This window comes from Solanum dulcamara, chromosome 6 (assembly GCF_947179165.1).
Source record: "Solanum dulcamara chromosome 6, daSolDulc1.2, whole genome shotgun sequence".
Lineage (NCBI taxonomy): Eukaryota > Viridiplantae > Streptophyta > Magnoliopsida > Solanales > Solanaceae > Solanum > Solanum dulcamara.
The window spans coordinates 21701570-21720639 of record NC_077242.1 but is presented as its reverse complement, the minus strand read 5'-3'; the positions used below and the strand labels follow the sequence as shown (position 1 = coordinate 21720639).

Here is a 19070-nt window from a genome sequence, read left to right as displayed (position 1 = left end):
CCATAGAGTTCTTGACTACCTGTCAAGAAAAGTTCCATTCCTTGGGTCTTATGGAGTCCAGAGGCGCCCACTTCACTACTCACCAGTTCAGAGGGGCAGCCAAACAGTGGTGGCACTCTTATTTACAGTCTAGGCCAACTGGTTCACCACCATTAACATTGTCCCAATTCTCAGAGGCTTACCTGATTCGATACATCCCTAGGAGTATTAGGGACTAACTTTAGGATCAGTTTACTCGGTTGGAGTAGGGCCACATGACGATTGTGGAGTACGAGGCCAGATTTCATCAGCTTTCCCGATATGCCACTATGATTTTACCCACTGAGGAGGAGCGGGTATGATGTTTTATGTGCAGATTGAGACCTTACCTGAGGTTGGGGACTGAGCACTTGGTTTCTGCAGGCTACTCTTTTCTTGATGTGGTGGATCATGCTCGCACGATTGAGATTATTCATCGTCAAGCCCAAGGGGGCAATGATAAGAGACCCAGACATCAGGGTAGCTACAGTGGATACCATCCTAGTGTCTATGATAGTTATAACAGGACCCGCCAGTGGTTCCAGCAAGGTCAGTCCACTCGGCCAGTTTAGGCTGCCCTACCAACAGTTGAGGGTAGTCAGCCCCGTTTGGGGGGTTTCACCGTAGGGCAAAGCTCGAGGGGATCAGGTCTACTTTCTTCCTACCTCGGATAAGTTATCATGGGTCGCTCTGCTTTAGGATGCTTCGATTGCCGCTCACTGGAGCACTGGTCTAGAGAGTGTCCCAGCCGGGCTAGACCGTTGGTAGTAGCACCACCTCCACCAGGAGATATAGATCAAGGTCACGGCCACAGCGATGGTCAATAGGGTGTTCGAGAAGGTTCTCGAGGAGACAGGTCAGGTGGTAGGGCGAATGTTCATGGGGGAGGACGACAAGGCTGCTTTTATGCTCCAGCTAGGGCTAAGGCTGAGGCATCAGATAATGTTATCATAAGTACTATTCTTATTTGTCAGCGGACTACTTCAGCTTTATTTGATCAAGGTTCCACGTATTCTTATGTGTCTATATATTTTGCTCCACGTCTAGGTATTGCTTATGAGTCACTTGAGGTCCCATTGCATATTTTGACCCTAGTAGGGGATTCTTTAGTAGTGGATCAGGTTTGTAGATCTTGTACAATGACTATTCAAGGGCATGAGACTCGGGCAGATCTTATTTTACTTAATATGCTAGATTTTGATGTTATTCTGGGTATGGATTGGCTATCCCCTCATTATGCGGTTTTGGACTGTTATGCCAAGACCATTACATTATCCATGCCTGATATTCCCCCGGTCTTGTGGTAGGGCATTTATAGTCGCTCACCTACTGGGATCATATCCTTTATGCATGCTCGATGGCTAGTTGTATTTGGGTGCTTGGCGTACTTAGCATATGTACATAATGTCTCCAACGAGGCCCCTACTGTTGAATCATTCCCTGTGGTTAAGGAATATACTGATGTATTCCCTACTGACTTACCTGGTTTACCCACAGAGAGAGAGATATTGACTTTGCCATAAATTTGGAGCCGGGAACTAAGTTCTATACCACCTTACCGTATGGCCCCCGCAGAGCTCAAGAAGCTCAGCATGCAGCTTGAAGATCTTCTAGGTAAGGGATTTATTCGCCCGAGTGTGTTTCTGTAGGGTGTACCCATCCTATTTGTTAAGAAGAAGGATGAGACTATGCAGATATGTGTTGATTACAGGCAACTGAACAAGGTGACGATGAAAAAACATTACCCCATGCCTCGTATCGATGATCTATTCGATCAACTTCAGGGTGCGACCGTGTTTTCTAAGATTGACTTGAGGTCTGGCTACCACTAGTTGTGGATTAGAGCAGTCGACATTCTTAAGACTATTTTTTGGACTCGCTATGGCCATTATGAGTTCCTTGTGATATCTTTTGGGCTTACCAATGGCTCCGCAACTTTTATAGACCTTATGACTCGAGTATTCAGGCTTTATCTTAACTCTTTCATTATTGTATTCATCGATGACATACTATTATACTCGTGGAGTAGGGAGGAGCATGCGCAACACTTGAAAGGTGTACTCCAGACTTTGATAGATCAACAACTTTATGCTAAATTCTCAAAATAAGAGTTTTGGTTGGAGTCTTTGGCATTTATGGGACACGTGGTATCCAGAAAGGGTATCAAGGTGGATCCGATGAAGTTTGAGGCTATTCATAGTTGGGCTAGGCCCACATCTATTATGGAGATTCAGAGTTTTGTTGGATTGGTTGGGTATTATAGATAATTCATTGAGGGTTTCTCCACTATTACAACCCTATTGACCCATTTGACCCCCCATAATATTCCCTTTGTATGGTCCAAGGAGTGTGAGTTGAGCTTTCGGAAGCTTAAAGAGTTACTTACCATCGCTTCTGTTCTGACTCTACTAGTTGAGGGAGAGATCTTTTCGGTATATTGTGATGCTTCTGGTGTAGGTATTGGGTGTGTACTAATGCATCATGGTCGAGTTATTGCTTATGCTTCCATACAGTTGAGAGTGCACAAGCGCAACTACCCCACTCATGACCTGGAACTGGCGGCAGTAGTTTTCGCGCTCAAGATGTGGAGGCACTACTTATACGGAGTCCATTGTGAGATATATACAGATCACCACAGCTTATAGTACATTATGAGTCAGAAAGATCTTAATTCTAGACAGTAGTGTTGGATTGAGCTACTGACCGATTATGATATCTCTATCCTCTACCACCCAGGCAAGGCAAATGTAGTAGCGGACGCCTTGAGCTGGAAGTCGGGGAATATGAGTAGTTTAGCTTACTTGTCTGCTGCGAAGCGACCCCTAGCCTTGGACATTTAGTATTTGGCTAATCGGATGGTCAGGTTGTAAATCTCAGATTCTAGACCAATTTTTGCTTTCGTGGGAGCTCGATTATCTCTATTGGACCAGATTCGTGGCCGGCAGTTGGAGGATACAGCATTGGTAGAGCTTCGAGAGTTAGTATTACGAGGCGAGGGTGGCCAGGCTTTTATAGATTCAGATGGGATACTATAATTTGATGGTTGCCTTTGTGTTCCCAGACTTGGAGACTTCATTCGGTTTATCCTTTACGAGGCCCATGATTCTAGATACTTTATCCATCCGGGCACCGCAAAGATGTATCAGGATTTGAGACAACATTACTGGTAGTGTGGTATGAGGAGAGATATAGTTGAGTATGTATCCCATTGTTTAAGTTGCCAACAGGTTAAGGTCAAGCATCAGCGGCTTGGTGGAGTCTTTCAGAGATTACCCATTCTCGAGTGGAAATGGGAACGGATTACCATAGAATTCGTGATGGGATTACCTCGGACATCTAAAGGTAATGATGGTATTTGCATCATCATTGATCGATTGAACAAGTCAGCACATTTCTTGCCAATACGGTCAACTTTTACTGCAGATCGTTTAGCTCGGATCTATATTTAGGAGGTGGTCCATCTACATGGGGTGCCAATATCCATTATATTAGATAGGGGATCTCAATTTACTTCTAGTTTCTAGAGGGCCTTTCAGAAAGAGTTGGGCACCCGGGTTGATCTTACCATGGCATTTCATCTACAGACCGATGGTAAGTCAGAGCTTACTATTCAGGTTCTGGAGGATATGCTGTGAGCTTGTGTATTAGAGTTCGAGGGTTATTGGGATCAGCACTTACCTTTGAAAAAGTTTGCGTACAACAACAGCTACCACTCTAGTATTTAGATAAGCCCGTTCGAGGCCTTATATGGTAGGCGTTGTTGCACTCTAGTTAGTTGGTTTGAGTCATCAGAGCCTGGTCCGCTCAGTACCAATTTACTTTAGGATGCCATAGGTAGAGTCCAGGTTATTCAGGATAGGCTGAGGATAACTCAGAGTAGGCACCATAGTTATGTTGATCGCAGGCGTCGGCTCTTGCGCTTTGAGGTAGGTGATTAGGTGTTCTTGCAGGTGTCGCCCCTGAAGGGCGTGATGAGATTCGGCAGACAAAGTAAGCTTAGACCCAGGTATATTAGGCCCTTTGAGATTCTGAGGAGAGTTGGAGAAGTTGCTTATGAGTTGTCTTTGCCACCAGTATTTTCAGCTATACACACTATTTTTCATGTTTTTATGCCGCGCTGGTACATTCCAGATGAGTCTCACGTGCTTCAGTATGACTCTGCTTAGTTGGATGATCGCCTGACTTTTGTTAAGGAGCCGGTTGCTATTCTAGCCAGAGATGTTCGCCAGATTCATTTTAAGTCCATCCCTATGATTAAGTCCAGTGGCGCCATCTTCCGATCGAGGAGCATTTGGCTTCAGAATACTTTCTTCTTTTTCTTTTTCTATGGACTGCATAAATCTTATCTTCCATCCCAAAGAAGGATAATCTCTTTTGGCATCTCAATCCTCATGGTAATAATTATGCCAATTCTGCCTAAAAATCTCTTCAGGTGATCAAGGGGGCTCCCTTTTTCAGTAGATGAGATTAGGATGAAAGGTATTATCTCAATGCTTCTTTTCTCTGGCTTGCTCTTTCAAATCCAATTTTGGCCTGCAGTAATGTAATCAAGATTTCATCTCCTAAATTCTTTTGTCTATGAAAGCAAGAGGTGAAAAGTTTTGTTCAAAATTCTGCCTTATTCCATGAGATCTAGAAGCACTTCTGCAACTTTCTCTCTTTCCTAGCGTTCTTTTTTTTTGACTTTTTTCAAAGGGAAATGAAGGCCTTCCTTATAAGTTCTCACTCGATCGAAAGGATATAACACATACGAAACCTTAGCTTCACTGACTTTATGAGGTCTAACCTTCGCCACGACATTAGTCGCTTAGCTCTTCACACTTTTTGCAGACTTTTTTATAGAGAGAGAGTAAGGAGGGCACGAAAGATTGGTCCGCTCTGAAGAGCTGAGTTTTTCAGTTTTCCCCCCTATGTGTTTGGCCTTCTTACCAGTCTACCTCTTTTCATTTGATGGAATATATCAATACCCGAGTTCCATCTTTGCTTGCATTCTTTACCGGCGCTCGCTAGATATATCATTCATCCCGCTCCCTACGGAGTGGTAAGGAGTCTTCTTGTGTGTTATAATCTTTATGGGAATGAATCGCATATGTTGGTTGAGAATTGCTCGGGAATTTATTGATAATGACTTTGCTAGGTTCTAAGGAGGCTACTCCTCTTTTTTGTCGATTGAGATGCTTTCCCTCATTCCACTCATCTAGCCCTCTTCACGAACTTGTACAATCGATGCCACAAAGATAGCCAACTCTATTATCAAAGAAATAAAGAAAGGGGCGACAATTTGGCACCATATATCCGGAGGTGTGGACAGAGCAGCTGTGAGAAGCGGAAAAACCATCAAAAAAAGATGATAGTTCATGGAGGTTTCTACAGAAATACCCCTTAGTTCTGGAAAATGGATCACAATTACAGGTACCTGGGAGCATACCGATGGAATGAACGAAATACTAACAGTTAACATAATATGGTCATAGATCTTAAGTTGTAACTTGATCATGAGCGAATTTGTTGATGTTGCAACCATGAAGTATGGAAAGTGCCAAATATTGGGAACTACCCGGGGAGGAGTTAGAACATGAACAAGGAGAAGCGAGAACCACTTAAATGGAGGAATCGATTGTATTTCATCCTTTTTTCCCCGTAGCAACTGGAGATCAAAAAGCACCAAATTTGATGACTTATTAAGGGAAAGACGAAGTAAGAGCATGCTATTGGAGATGTTGCAACATATGTCGGGAAGGCCTCCGTTGATTGTGTATGAATAAAATATGAATCCAAAGGCAGAGTAAGAAGTGGTTTAGCTAATGGAGATATTAACTCTTCTGGGAACTAGTAACGCGTAAACCATGTCAAACCAAGACCAATCAATATCCGAATGGAACGGATTCAAACTTTTCCTAAATATTTTCCGGTGCGAAATGAAATTCATAGAATATATATGAGTAATTCAACGGAGAAATAGAAATATTTTATATGATTCAATTTATTTTAGTAATGAACAAAACTAATTGGATTGATTATGTATCAGAACTGAATCAGTACACGAATCAGAACTGAATCGCTACCTCAGTCGCGTAGGGCGACCGGGCCAGGCCGAGTCAGAAAGGCTTTGATGACTCAAGGTTCATATTAGGGAAAGGAGAGCGAGGGGAAGAAGGGGCAGCCCTCAGCCCGATCATCCAATTCGCTCCAACAGACAGGAATGGTTCTGTAGTCAAAGAAACTTCATTACTTTCGTGTACCCATCGGACGGCAGCCCTTTCGGGGGTTCCTTAGGGACGGATTCACTCTGCGTAGATTGACTGACCGCAAAAAACCTTCCACTGGCAGGCGATCATGTTTTTCACAGGATTTTTCATTACTCATGTCAGCATTCTCACTTCTGATATCTCCAGGTCTTATCACCAAAAACCTTCCCCGACTAACACTTTTTTTTTACCCCCTATTTTGGAGGATTTATAGTTTTTCCACACTTTCTCTCCAATGTGACTCGAACCCAGGACCTACCGGTCGTGGGTGGAGGTGCTTAACCAACTGATCAAGCTTCACTTGTCCCAACTAACACTTGAAAAAGTAGCTTTCAAGGTCTCGTCACTTCGGTGAATCACTTGAGCCCTGATATATTTTCAGTGCCATAGAGCTAGACTAGTGAGCTATTCTGCTTTCTTCAAAGGATGTCTGCTTCTAAGCCCACCTCTTGGTTGTCATCGCTCGATCACTTCCTTTTCTACTAAGTGATTGCTTAGGGACCTTAGCATACGATCTGGGCTATTTCCCTCTCGACTTTGGATCTTAGCACCCAAAAAGTCTGTCTGTACAAATGATCTAGGCTTGTATTTGGAGTTTCCCTGGGGTTGGTAAAGAGAAATAAGGCCACCCTAGCCCATTGAGTGCTCTACCTCAGGCCATCGACATCATACTCTCTACTGAAATAGATTTCGTGGAAAACCAGCTATATCCGATCTTGGTTGGCCTTTCACCCCTAGCCACAAGTCATCCCCATATTTTGCCACATACGTGGGTTCGGTCCTCCAAGGCCTATTAGAGCTCTCTTCAACCTGCTCATGGCTAGATCGATCGGTTTTGGTCAAATAGGAAGAACTAGAAGATTCCTCCTCTGGAATGCACCTACACCTAATGGCTTAAGCCGTTGTTCCCATTTCCTCGCTGACCCATCATGCAAAAGGTATGCCATTAAAGAGAGTGCGCTTACATAAAGTAAAGTCTCTAAGCTCCGCTCCTTTGACTGATTATTCGCATCGGATCTCAAGTTCTCTATTGCACTCCCTAAATAGGGTTCTTTTCACCTTTCCCTCATGGTACTTATACTCTATCGGTCATTGAGGAATAATTAGGCTTAGAGGGTGGTCCCCCTTTCTAGCATAAAATTGATCAGAATTCAAACATGCCACATTTTACTAGGAAGGATCGAACCATGGGAACGAATCTACAGGGCTATCACCTTCTTGGGCCAGATCTTCCAATCTTTTCACAATTACAGTTCACTGCGCCCGCTCCTTTAAAGGGCGGCGGCTTAAAATCTTACCTTATTATTAGAGAAAGGTTTGGAACAAAGTAGCTCACCTAAAAGGAGAGGAACCCTAAACAACGTTTTGGATTTTAGAGTTTTCGCCCCAACCTAGGTTAGGGGACCAATAGACCGTAGCTTGCTACTGAAAAATGTTGCTAGGCTAGCACAGCTCTCTTCGCTCTTCAATCTCCTCCCCCCTTACTCAACCTCAACATTTATAAAAAAGCCCTTTCTTTTTTTCTAAATAAGGTAAGCTTTGAAGCCGTAACTTACTGTTATTTCCATCATCCAATCCACAACAAATCGAATGAAACCTGGCAAAAAAGAAGTGAACACTTTGCTGAGGAACGAAGTAGTTCACCTAAAAGGAGAGAAACGAAGCTTCGTGTTTATTTTTCTTCAAACCCCCAATCCGCTCTCGCTCGCCGCTACTAACGGGGTGTCGGTTGATTTCCCTTCCTTTAGATTCTAAGATGTTTCAGTTTGCTAAGTTTGAAAAGTCCAAAGAGCGCAGACTAGCCATGGAGCTTGGATACGGTTTCCCGATCGGAGATCCATGGATCACAGACGATATCTCCCCATGGCCTTTCACCTCTGAAAGTGTCCTTCCTTGTCAATACTCGAGCATCCATCCAATGCATATTTTTATCTTATATCCTACATAGGCTTGCAAAGCATAGACTAGACAAGCGGTATACTTTATACCAACCTAATCTCGATGAAAAAAAGGAAAAGCAAGTACATCCTTTACGGCCTCTATTCCTGATGTGAACGGACGCATTCTTGGAACTAATTCATAGGCACTTTCCATTAGTTAGACTTCACACACTATATAAAAAAATAGTTGAAGCGTGCAATAGAAAGCGGAAAAATGAATTGATTGATTATTGAGTGCAAGCCCATAAATAAACGACTATGGGTAGTTTAGGTGCGCTTAAAGTCAACTACAACTAGAAGGCATGACGATCTTGCCACCAACAAACCTTTGACTTTGACTGTGAAATGCTCCAAATAGGCACATAGTAGTTTAGAGTAAAAGGAGTGAAAGCCACTTGACTGTAAGGAAAGAAGCTCTAAGTTGGAATTCAATAGTGACAAAATGGTCATCTGTGCTCCTCAAAACATTAAAGATTATTTGGATCATTATTCAGCTACTGGTGTCATCACCCTGCAAAGAGGTGGAACCAACCAAGGCTGAACACTAGCCCTATTTTGTAGATGGGTTGGGACTAGCCTTCTATCCCAGTGAACAATGTTCCACTGATTAGGCGGGGACATGATTCAAACTTGCAATCTTCAGGTCATGAGCCTGATGAGTTGACCAATTCCTCTACCCCGCTTCTTCCCCGTCTCTTTCGAACTCCGAAAACCAAGGTTCGACTTGCATGTGTTAAGCATATAGTCTGAGTAGCATGATGTTCACTTTTTAGCGCTTAGGCCACTACCTAAAATTCAGTTTTTTGCTCTTTTCCTCTTATATAACAACGATGGAGGAGATAGTAAGAATGACTTTCTACACAACGATTTCTTCTTCTCTTATGATTTCTCAAGTTATAGGGGGAGACCAAGAGAGTAGATTGGATGGTTTTTCCAGTCAAGTATAGTTGATAATCCCATTTTCGAATATGAATTTAAATAGATTCTCTTTATTATTCTAAATATAGCTTTTTTATCTTCCACCTTATCTCCACAGCTTTGGGTGACCCCTTCCCCTTCCTCTTTTTTTGTTTCAAGCATGGACCTTAACTTACCGAACTGGCTTAGTAAAGTAGAAATCATTAGCTATCAACTCTTCATAGCCAGCAATGGAAAAGGGCGTAGCTTTGATTGCTCAAGTTGCCCTCTTATGGTAGAATGTGAAAAAGAATTTCTTTTGTTTAGCAACAGTCTTATAAGGATGATGCTTCCCCTGTGCCTTATCAATAATTAATAAGGAAGAACGAGCTAAAGGTAACTACTTTTTGCTCACCCGGTAAAAGGTATAGTCGGTAAAAAGGCTATTGGTTGCTGCTACATACCTTACCTCGGGTAGGTTGAAAAAGCTACTAAGAAGAATAGTTTCTTTTCTCTTGCGACCTTCCACACCAAGGAAGGTTAAAGGGATCGATCCCAATAGCCTTTCATGAGGTGCGTAGCATTCTTTATAGCTGTTACGAAAGCTCCCGGAGAGAAAGAGGTCTTTGCTCCTTGACTGCGTGAACCAAGTCCAAGTCTTGCTTTTGGCATTCCCGCTGTTTACATCCCATCGAGTTAGCTAGTTAAGGGTGAAAGGGATTTAGGAATGAATAGCAGGCAAAGTCCTTGCTAGGAATTCTGGGTAACTTTCTATATTCCTTAAGGTTACAAGTGAAGCTTACTTCCTGCGGTAGCCCCTTGGACTTTAGCCTCTTAAGGGTTGGGTTCTAGTGGCGGGCTCTTGGGTCGTCCGGACCCATGTCTGGTAAAAGTAGTGGCCTAGTTATCCCCACACCCTCTTATCATGCTTGTCTGTGGAAGCAGTTTGTACTAGAGTTTTGGCGCTCGCCTTATGGTTCTTAGTCCTCTTTCGCAAGGATGACTTTTAAAAAGATTTTTTTCCGCATCGGAACAAGAACCACTATACTAGATTTAGCCCATTCGGATACGGATGGGGATTCCCCAATAGATTCTACAGATTTGGATTTGAATGACCCTGAGCATAAATATATGGATAGGGATGTCGATTTAGATGTGGCTTGAAAGGCTCATTTGAGTGATTCATAAACCCTCATCGGGATAAACAAGCAAGGGTTTCATCCTCTACTTATGGGAATGCTACTTTGAGAAATGCTACTTTAGGATAAACTAGATATGTTGCAAGAGAAACTAGATATTTTCCTATGTCTTGGACCCTTTCACTCGAGAACTCAAAGGGGGGAAAGAATTCTTCAACATAGTCACAAGAAGGTTGTCTACGACCATTAGATCCCTATAAAGAGGAGCAACTAAGAAGAGAGGGATATAAAAGAAGGAAAGGAATGTCTTCGATCTGGCTCTTATTCCCTATAGGTTTATAGCACGCTAGGCTAGCTAAGAAAGGTATTCTATCTTTCTCTTTTTGTTGTTCGGCTCGATAGAATTGTTTAGAATCCTCTCCTAGTTTCCTCTTTCCATAGAGATAAAGACTATAAAATGTCGATCAGAGAGCAGGGTTGTTCTAAGATATAGAAGTAGTTAAGAGCTTGACTAAGTAGTAGATATGGGATTGAGGGGCACATGAGTAGGGTTGTACTCTAGAGGTAATGCTATACTCCATTCTTCCTCCCAGCTTCCTTTCTATTCTCACTCTCATCCAATTGATGAATAAAATTAGAGTAGAATTGTTTTTCCTTACTAGGTTTAGGAATCCATAATTCTTCAAGAAGACGAGATTAACCCGGATCAAAAGAAAGCTTCTTATCAAGAGACAGATTACAACAAAAATGACTCATGAGGATAGCTAGAAGCAAGGAATATTCTTTTGCGGCTTACCCATTCTATAAGAGAACGGTTCAACTAGTTACACGGTCTGGTGCATTATTGACTGCACTTTATTTAAAGCAGTGTGCATCATTCGGGGTGATAAAAAAAGAACCATACCCTGTTGACAGTGTCCCTGTCCCTTAATCATCAGGCTACCCTCGGATTCTTCCCTCCAAATATGTTTGAGATGGGCGGGAAGGATAGAGCCCAACTTATTATATACGAATACGGATATTCCTTGTGATTCTAATCTTGATATAGTTCCAATAGGCCTATTCTTTTACTCTCCTATAGTGTATAGTATATTCTTTCCATCTTCTTACTAGGATAGATATTCTAACCACAAACTACCTAGCTTAGCTAGTTGGCAAATCTACATCGTGAACTGCATCGGAAAGGGCATCTGATCTCTCTTTTATGGGTTTTTTTCCTTGTATCTGACCTTTCCGATTTGTCCCTCCCAAGAGGACAAAGAGGTGGATCATCTGATCTTAAAATAGGTCATCTCAGCTATCCCGATCTTTTATCTGTTCATTTTGTCAAGTATCTGAATCATACAATTCTGAGGATTCTACTTTTCACATTTATTCTACAAGACCAAAATGAGGCCTTTCCTTGCTAGTTGGAATAAAAACCTCAACAGTAGCCTTCATTTAACCCCTTCTTCCTATCCTTGCTACCTATGAAATGAGTCCCTCTTTTATTCACTAAAGAAGATGCAGTTGATAGATGGATGAATATATATTTGATGGCCAATTCTATGAATCAAAATCTCGAGTTGGAGGCATCTCTAGGAAAAAAGTCAATTGATTCGGTTTTCTCAAAATCAATGAGTGGACTTGAAATCATAAATCCATTTTGTGATCCACGCCACTTAGACAAGAATCTTACATCTTACCCACCCAGTGTTGTTCTGATTAAATTTCAAAGATCTCGCTTGCTGTCAAAGCGCATTTTGTGAAGTATTCTCCTGCCCCTGTCACATGAGATAAAGTCAACTGGAAACCATAATCGGAGTCGTGGTTTGAAGATGATGATTTGAAGATTCATTCGATAGAGAAGGGTATCTTGGTTGCCGATACCGAGGTTGAATGAATCATTCCACATGGTAACAACAAAAGTGAAGTTTAGCATAGGTCAAAAGGGAAAGCAAGGAGGAATTCCACTTTGGAAAGGAAAATGGCAGTTCCAAATGAAGGACCCTGGTGTAAGCTTCCTGGTGTCCAAGTTTCAAGTCCCGAGGGCTTGAGTCTGCCGAAAGATTCCTTTTTCTTTTTAGTATTTCCTTGTAATGAACTGAAAGGTGAGAGGCAGGGCTTGGTCTCAAGGTTGAATTTAAAGTCACTAGTCAGTCCAACTGTACAAGTGAAAGGCGATAGTCAAGATTACGTGCAACCAAGTATAACGTGTCAAAGGTCATCGAGTTGTTGTAAAGGGGAATAGGTTGTTTTACGCATCCAATAACTGAAAGAGTTTGCGGAGAAGGGTTGATTTGCATAATAGCAGATTCATAGGTCAATAAATCGTTATATTTTAAATCGAACTCTCTACGTTGGACAGATAGGAATTGAGACTTTCAATGATCCGCTCTTCTCTCTTTGTGATCGAAGCTGACCTAGAAGTTGGGTATTCCTTCTTAAAGGGACACTAACCCTCTCGATCTTGCTAGTCGGGGGCTTAGTATTTCAAAATTCAATCTTTCCCCTTCCGGTCCCAGGGAATCGCTCTTATAGTAAGAGGTTTACTATGTCCCCAACTTCTCTTTATTAAGAAAGTAGGTTGTCTACTATAATTAGATTAGGATCATAAAAATAGAAGCTTGTAATATAGCTAGACCAAATTCCATAAATGGAGTCCGGTAATAATATTATGAAACTGAACCCATATTGCAGAAAGCAGAAGCAGTGGGTACGTCTGTTCGGGCTCATTCATGTCTAATAAACTTCAAAAAAAGGAGATTTGGGTATCAGAGTTGAGCGGACAGGCGACGGGAGGATGGGAGGAAGAGTAAGGACAAGATGAAAGCAAGAGTTCCGGCATCTTACTTTACTAATTTCATTTCCGTATGATAGTCACCCCTTTCTCACTGCTCCTTTTCTTGGTAAAGTAGAGTAAGCAACTTCTTTCTTTGCTACTGCTACCATACCACAAAGAAGTCCAATAGTTGCGCTTACTTCTTCCTTCAACCCTGAAAAAAGCATATGCATCCTGGGATTCTCTCCATCTCAGAAGTGGATTCCCCTGCAAGTGTACTTAAGTATGACTAAGGCTAAGAAAAGCTTATTGAAAGAGGAGGAAAGAGTGTAAACTCGACTCTAAAAGTTTCAGTTGCCTCCCTCTCTCCACCCTTATAACTGAAAAAAATAGCACGACGAAAAACCAACCTTCTTTTTTTGATTTGTTTGTCTAGGGAAGACCTTAAGTACTGAATTAATGAAATTACACATATATCGCGAAAAAGAGCTGCTCTAGCTTTAGCGCGTACCCTTTCTCCTATAAGGAAACTTACTCTTTCTGATTCATGTCTGGCCCTTCCTAGGTCTAGATCACAGTATACCGGTGACTTTATCCTTGAATTCATTCTATTTCATATCCACAGATTCGTGGAAGAGACCAAGGAAGAGTAAGATAGATTTAGGGCTGACAGGCGGGTCTAGAATATATTCCCCAATGGTCCTGAGTTTTCAACAACAGAGGCAAAAACTTTCTCTTTCAAGTCAAAGTCAAAGTAGGGTAGACTAAGATGGAGTTTATTTTACAGTTGTTCCAGGGATATAGGTATAGCATGAATTCTATTCATTATTTATGAAGTGGATCAGAGATACCTTATATCATAAATAGAAAAGTCAGTATGGTACCCTGGTAGACGCGCAGACCGAGTGAGTTTCCATCGATCTAGATGTGCCAAAGATTGAGGACTATGAGTGTACGGTGCTATCCTTGTACTTTGTTTGTTGCACATGGCCTAATGTACACTTGCCCCCTTTTTCTCACTCTTTTGGTGGTTTGTCAATTTGAATCTATTTTCTTTATGCTACCGAAAGACGGAAATGGGAACCGACTCCTTCCTTCCTTGTAGAGGATGAATCAAGGCCTAAAGTTGGTTTGTCGAGCAAGAGAAGAGAAGGATCAACAAGGATTTCATACCCTATGCTAGTTATTTTTATCTCTCCCTCAGATATACCATTAATAAGTCCTCCACCTATTCTCGTGTGACGACATCTATAATTGTGAAATTAAGGAATGAATAGTTGCAACAATCATGTTCAATTTCTTTTGACAATTTTAGTTTATGGTGCTTTGTAATCAAGGGCGAGAAGGAAGTTCATGGAAAGGTAGCTCACATACCTTTCCAAGCCTAATTCTTAAATAATCACTTCAGCTCTTTCATACTTCTAACATCGACTCATCTTGCTTGGTAGTCTTACGAATGCAGCAAAAATGAAGGTTTCCTCTACAGTCAATTATGGAAAAAGCACATCATCTTGTGTCACGAAACCCAGCTAGAACAACATTGCTCAATTTGGTATGGAAGTTAATACAAAATCATGTACATTGAAAGAAAGACTTTTTTAGATTTTTGGTTTTAAGGCAATAGAAAGAGAAGGAAAAAAGAAATTATTGATGGATAGGTAATATACCTTCTATTGATAGTTGTATTATATGGGATGTCATTATATGTGAGTTTCTCTGACATTTTCTTGCAATCTTCCTCCCAATATCTTTAACAATGTTATTTTCCTACTACCAAAAGGCCCCATTAAGGCAAGAATTTCACCCTTCCTGTTATACCCATGAGTATCTGCTTGTAATTGTCATGCTCAAACTGGGAAGCTGCCTTTGATACAACTGCTTTGACAGGATTGTTGGAGGAAGCTTGGCTAATCTTCACCTTATACTCAACATCCGCAAACTACATTCAAAGACCATTTAAATGGAAGAAGCCAAAACTTCGAAACATATATCAACAATTTGATTCTTTGAAACATTTCTGAGAAATGAAAGATTGGTTAGAGAAAAAATTACCTTGAGAAATATGGGGAGGGGTTGATCTTTATCAGCAATTGATGTATCATCCTCTTCCTCTATATCAATTTCAGAGCTTCTGTTTCTGAGGTAAGCTTGAGACATGAACTCTATGTTATGGCTAAAGTCATTGCTTCCAGTAATCTGTATGGAGCCAACAGCTGGAGTGGACAATGATAAATCCTCAATTTCATCTTGTCTAAGATGCTCCATTGTGTCATGAACTGCAAGTTCAGCGTTTCTCTATCCTGTTTAATGGTGTTGGAAAAAGTTCATTGTTATATATGGTGTATAAGATAGACATAACCAAAACTCTGCCTAAATCTTGAAACTATTGATCCAAATGCTTTCTATAGGAAACTCGAGACTCTTTAGAATTGTGAATTTCTAGTTATCACAAGCACTTGGTGCGCTTGACTTTATTCCAAATTCTTTTTTAACCAAGTGTTCAAATTACACTGTTTAGGATATTCTAATTCAGCAATGACGTACTACTTGTTAATACATAATTAACTAAATAGAAGTGTTCCCTCTCTGATATCTAAGTTTTTTAGATGAGATGGTTCACAAAATTTACCATAGTAGAGTAGGTAGAGGTCCAGGATTCGAGTCTTGCCGCCACTTATTAATAGTGGAGGTAGGAGATCCAGTTAACGAAAAGGCTAGGCTGCAGCTATTCAAGTATCTAAAAGTCTATCTATAATGATTGTTATTTCATATCGGAGCTTCTGCTAAAGAAAGTGGTGATCCCTAGCTTGAGACTCAAACGGAGGAATCCGACCTGCCAATAGAAATTATGGGAGAATTTTTTTCACCATCATCAGAAAATGTTGCTTAGCGGCAACCTTGAAATAGGGTAAGGTTTGACTGCATCAAGCTCTAAAGTCGGGTATTCTGTATCAGCTTGGCTAGATCAAAGACTGCCGTAAGTTGCATCTTGAGTCTTACGAATTGGGTCCCTTAGCCCCTGAATTGGTGCGCAAGCAAAAGAAGAACAAAAAAGAGGGGCGTCTGGCTTATTAAGAAGCATATAAACGATATACTAAGTAGAAGTGCGTAGACTCAAAAGAAGGGAGAGGGGCGTTTTTGAAAGGCTAGAAAGTTTGACGTACATAGATATAGTGAGTGTGCATGTGGGGTGTAGGTATACCACTTATGAGGAAGAACTCCAAGTCAGTAAAGTAGTTAACCAAACATAAGTAACAAGTTTGTCAGTCCTTCCTCTGATGCGTCCCATTCATTCTTCTTCATTTCATTATTTTGTTGTGTTGTTCTGTTCATAGGTCCCAAGCCCTTCTTAAAAAACCCTCTTCCCTCTCCTTACGTTAAGAAAATAAAATGCTGCTTGATTGAACGAACATTGGTTGAACCTTTCTGACTGACACCCTAGTCATAATGCCACCCACGTCTTTTTTTCTTTTGAACAAGCCTTCTAAATCCAAATTTTTTGTCTTTTTATTTGAGTTCATAATAATAATAACTGGCGGGTTTCATTAATGAAAAGAAAAGCGGAGGCCTGCCATCTGCTAGCATTATGGTTTTCCATCGATTCTTTATCAATGGCCCACCCTTTCTTTGAACCTTGTCAATGATCGAACTTAAAGATATGAACTGAGTGCTATTTGATGAGTAACTAAGAATAAAGGAGAGGGATATGGAAAGAATGAAGTAATGAAAGAGGAAGTCATTTCTAGTAGTAACGACTTGTCACGATCCATTGGTCCATATAGAATCCATGTCCTAGGTGTATCAAAAAACATTCTTTTCGCTAAGCGTATATAATAAAATAGAGTGACAAGGTCCACCCCAAAACCAAGGGGGTACTAACTAATAGTTGAGTCCTCTCTAAACCACAGGAGATAGTTACCCATCATACGACTCACGAACTTCACTTTCCTCTATGGGAGGCTCACTTCAGGCAGGTTCGGATCACTTACAATACATGAGCTCTACGAAGGAAGGGGTTTGGTTAGGAGTGTTTTCAATATGATTCGTTTCCTGTATTTGTTTGATGAGAAATGTGAGTCTGTTTTGTCCACTTTCTTCATCCCCCTCTATTAAAATGATCAAAAAGGAAGGCGAGCTTGCTTCTTATTCCCGTGTTTTATCTCTTCCATCTCTTCCTGGCTCGTTGTCACCTATGTTGAAGAAAGGTTTGGATCCCTGTAAATAATGAAGAGAGGCCAAGGATCTTCCTCTCAATAGTGCTTTTCAAGGCTCTACTCTCCCCCCTGAATAAGTAATAAAGAGTAAGGATTGAAGCCCCCTTAGCTCTGCCAGGCACTGGACAGGGGTTAGCTCTATAAATGTGTAGAGCCAAGTGTAGTGTGGTGTAGTAGTAGGCACTTCTAGGACCCTTCCCGGCTGCTGGATCACTCCAGTGCTTCGGGTACTATGGACCCTCTGCCATCCATTGCAGTAGAGCCATTTCATGGGCAGAGGGGCTAAGCGCAGTTCTTTGAATCAAAGGTTGAATGAAATCGATTCTTTTTTAGATAACAAAATCTAAATCGGATAGGATAGATGGGTGGATCTATCATTCTATTTATTTATATTACTAATCAAAATGGATTTCTATAGTGATTTAGTGTAGAAAAAAGCCCCAAATCCTTGATTTGGCCAGGAAAAACTGCACTACTTTGGGCCGAGAAAGCGAAGGGAATAAGTTTGGCTGCTTCTCCTCCACACTTCTTTTTCTCCGTGACTGTTCCATATGTGTTTCACGTGCCATTGGCGCTTTGATCTCCTCTTATTCTTCATTGGATGGTTCGGATGGACTTCGCCGTTCTTTCCTAACTAAAATTGAAAGGGTTGTATCACATCGAGATGTCGATTTGTTTTTCGCCCCCAATGAGATGGGGAATTTTTCACTCCCTATTTAGAATTTTGGGCCCTTCATCTTTTTGAATCGAGACCCGGCCCGGCTTGCATCATTCCAATAACCGGTGGGGAGCACCATAGTATACGATCGCGTGCAGTAACTAGGAGTCCTATTGCACCTAAGGCCAACTTCAGTTCACCAAACCAAGGTTCATCTCGTGTAGTCATTGTGGACTCGTACAAGGATATTGAGTAGACGGTTGATGTATAAGACTCAACCCTATTTTTTTGGAGCATGCATTCCCATCCGTGTCGCAACTGATTCGGTAAGCTATGTGTTCGGTGCACATAGAACTGCCTTCGGTCCCCCAAACTTACTTACTCGTGGAAACCTTCCAGCCGTCTAATGACTTATAACACTAGTCACTACTCCTACTAGGGCTAGGAATTAATCCCCACAATCCAAAGCGGTGAAGAACAAATTGAATTTGCTACAAAAGCCCACTAACGGGGGTATTCCTATGTATGAGAACATAGTAATGGAGAAGGTAATAGCCAAAATAGGATTTTTTTTGGCTAGAGCGCCCAAATCCTATATATATTTGACACGGGTTTGCCGTAATGCTAAAACTATGGTGAATGCATCTATCGTCATTGATGCATAAATAAAGATACCAATTAGTAGTGATTGAATTCCTTCTATGGTTCCACATGAGAAACTAGTACGAATATAACCTACATGTCCAATTGAACTATGAGCTAGAAGTCTTTTTACTTTTGTTTGGGCCATGGTGGCCAGTGCTCCTAAGATCATAAAAGCAATGCTGAAGAAAAAGAAAATTTATTGCAATGTAGCTCCATAAGAACCATAAATAGAAACACGTAAAATATTAGAAGAAATAGAGATTTTAGGCGCAATAGAAAGGAATGATTTAACCGGGGTGGGTGAACCCTCATAGATATCAGATGCCCACATATATAGAGTCAAAAAATATATAGAGTCCGAAGGGTATGGGGTTTTCTTCAGGGCTCGAGAGATGGAATAGATAGGGCCCTATATGTTTGAAATTCGCCGCTGGGGAATTCACACGAAAGGGAACAAGGAATTCTCAACGAAAAAATTGCTCTCTAAACCGAACATGAAAGTCGTTTTCCATCAGACGACTTTTCTTGTAACTCTACTCTCGACTTGGAT

At 41.3% G+C, this 19070-nt stretch overlaps 1 pseudogene; it reads right to left on the bottom strand.

Annotated features, from left to right (window-relative positions):
• Positions 1-18206: 18206 nt before the first annotated feature.
• Positions 18207-18851, bottom strand: LOC129893465 (NADH-ubiquinone oxidoreductase chain 2-like; annotated as a pseudogene).
• Positions 18852-19070: the final 219 nt, after the last annotated feature.